Raw genomic sequence first — 3239 nt, 5'->3', positions numbered from 1 at the left:
CAAAATCACTGCCACCATATATTGTGAAAGTTCCTTCTTCTAGAGCCTATTTTTGTTTTCAGATAGTTTCATTTAAGAACAAAATTCTTGCAAGTTAGTTTTGATGTCCAAAAACTATGCAAGACTGTCATTTGTACTCTAAGTAAAATGAAATGTCTTTAAAACACTGTTTAAGTTCCCCTTTGTATCCAGTCTTATCACAGGAATTTTGTGGCACATTGTTTATCTCTAACTCAGTTCTCCAAACCATTTTCAGTCGCTACTAAAGCCAAGATTTTGAAGGAGTCATTTATCAAAATTACTAAGCTTGGGGTGTTGAAATGGATTCATAAAAATTGCTGTTATGATTTGGCCGAAATATGTAGTTTTCTAACATTTATAATATGCATGGAGTGATAATAGTGGAAACATTAAATAAAAATCTAGCCTCAAGTTAGAAAATAATGCTATCATAAGTAACTTGAAATTGTTTCTGCCCAGTCCTTTGCATCACTCCATTGTAATCCATGTGGCCAGTTTATGCAGCAGCTTTAAGTTCCCCATTTCATAGATAAAGATAAAGAAGTTCAGAGATGTTGGGGATCTTACCAGTATCATGTAGCTAGATAGTGATAGAACTAGGATTTGAACATTTTAACCATCTTTTAAATGAGTTGCAGAACTCAGAAAATGTTGATATTTAGAGGAAATTTTATATAACTGTATCCACTCCCATGGCTATCATATATGGTGTGGGACAATTGTTTATATTCTGTCAATTATATTTTAAATAAATGCTGATTGGCCAGTAGCCAGGCAGGAAGTATAGGTGGGACAACCAGACAAGAAATAGAGGTAGGTCAACAGGAATAGAAGAATTCTGGGAAGAAGGAAGCCCATTCCTCTGCAGTCTTGTCCCAACCGCAGAAGAAGCAAGATGAGACTGCCTCACTGAGAAAGGTACTGAGCCATGTGCCTAACACAGATAAGAATAATAGGCTCATAGAAGTTGTAAGAGATAATAAGAAGCCTGAGATACTAGGCCAATGAGTTTATAACTAATGTAAACCTTTGTGTGATTTCTTTGGGACTTAACAACTATAGGAACCAGGCAAGACAAGGACCGGGTAGGACAGAAAACCTCGGTCAATACATATAGATGCATAGTTACAGGTATTGTCAATGGTTTGAACCAAGGCAATACAAATGTGGAATTCAATTTATGTGTTTATATGTGTGGAGGTGGGGTATTATCAGCCAAAGACCATTATTTCTGAAGCTGATATAAGTGTATCCATCAAATGTTTTCATCTTTTAGGTAAAACATAAAATGTACTTTGATGAAGAGTATGCTGCCCATATTAATGTCTCTTGGACAAACCACTTTGGCGCCAACAAAGCTTGGGCCTACATCCCAGTGGTATTGGCTTGAGGAACACTGTTCGAGTTCCAAGCATCTTGTTTCTGGATGCTTTTCTTTCCTGTTAATATCTCAATGTCTCTCACAATGTCAGTTGGCTGAAGTCCTTTCTTTTCTTTTGCTGACTGTCATTCAAGGCTCCAGGTCCTTCTGTAGAGGAACTATACCTTTCAAGGACTAATTGGAGTAAATTCAAACATCAAGAAAACAAACTGGCTGGCACCCAGAGAGCTATTCTGTCCCTAGTAACTCTCCAACCCTCTCCCAGTGTGATGTCATATACTGATACCTTCATACCTTGGATCTGACTTCTTCAAAATGTGAAGAATTCCAGCCTGCAAACCATCTTTATTTACTCTCTTTCCTAAATGAGATCCCAGTTTTTTAAGCTCCATCTTTGAATCTTGGGAAAAGTTTCTAGGGACGAGTCAGAGGTGAGTCAGAGTTGATAACAACATTGCTTTGAAGCATCGATATCCCTTGTGGTTTATACATTTCAGAAAAAAATTCCTTGAATCAATCCCACATCATGATATGTTCCTACTAATCTGGACTCTTGCACTGAGATTGAAGCCTCTGTTGTCTTTTCAGTTTAGAATTGATTGCACTGAGCCAGGACAAGCTTATCTCTTCCAAACTATTGGATGTTCTTTTCTAGGAGGAAGAAATTTTCCCCACATGTAAAACAGCTTTCAAGGTATATTTTGATACTGCGATAAAGCAAAGCATCATTGGTATATTTAGACAGATATTTTTGTAACTTAATAAAATCAAAATATTCTCACAAGTATTTTTTCACATTCTCTCAAATATTGTCTTACTTTTTTTCCCCTTCAACAATATTAACTTATCCTTTGATGCTCTGTAAATCATATTTCCTACTATTTAAAACTAATCTATCATGGCCACACAATTTTTAAAATGGAGAAACGCTTAAAGTGTTAAGCTTTAATAACTTGGAAAAGTATAATAAGGAAGGGAAAAAGGAGCCATTATCAAACTGTAAAAGAAAGTGCTTCAGGTCACTATTCAATCTTCCATGAAGACCCCCACCTACCTAAATGAAACAAAATGGAACAAAATCCTTGAGTTAAAAGGTTTCTGCGCTATTTTGTTCTGCAATTTGGTCTAAATTTAGATCATAGCGAGAAAACAAAAAGGGTAATGCCATTTTATACATAACCCTTTCTTCCTTCTTTTTATTCATCTCAAGTCGCAAATGCCACTGTTATGAATATTGTCATAAGCTGTTAATTGAGAGCTAATTAAAATTCAAATGGCACTTGGAGATTTCACATTCCTATTCTCATAGTTTATCCATGAATGTAAAATATATATCTGAAGAAGTTCATTTTCTTTGTTGGTTCCTGTCACTCGATTGTGCATGGCTGTGGAGGCTTTGCTCCTAGCAAACCATCAGCTTGCAGTGAACAGGAGCTTGGGATTTCATATTGCTTTCTCCTCAAAATCCAATTGCTGGGTTCACCCAGCTCTGTGACCCCAAATGGAAAACAGTGTGCAATTTGTTGTTTAAACTGATCTAAAGGGCTAATTGTAATCAAGGGTGCTTTTGTGTGCCTACTATGCATTAATTGCTAGCATTGGCTCTGCCGGTACTGGGATCTTTAGAAAGGGACAGAGCCTCGGAGCCATTGCTGACTGCCTTGCAGCCCTTCAGTCTCCTTGTCTCCCGTGGGGGTCAGACAGGCTTTGGCCTTTCCACAGTGTGTCAGCAGCTCTCTCAACTGTGACTGTTGCGCCGCCTTTTAACAACCTTAAACAGTAGATGCTAATGGCTTTGCAGCCTCGCTGTTCTCCCAGCAGGTTTCAGTGTCTTGTA

This window comes from Chionomys nivalis, chromosome 22 (genome assembly GCF_950005125.1).
Source record: "Chionomys nivalis chromosome 22, mChiNiv1.1, whole genome shotgun sequence".
Lineage (NCBI taxonomy): Eukaryota > Metazoa > Chordata > Mammalia > Rodentia > Cricetidae > Chionomys > Chionomys nivalis.
Note: the sequence above shows the minus strand (reverse complement) of the source record.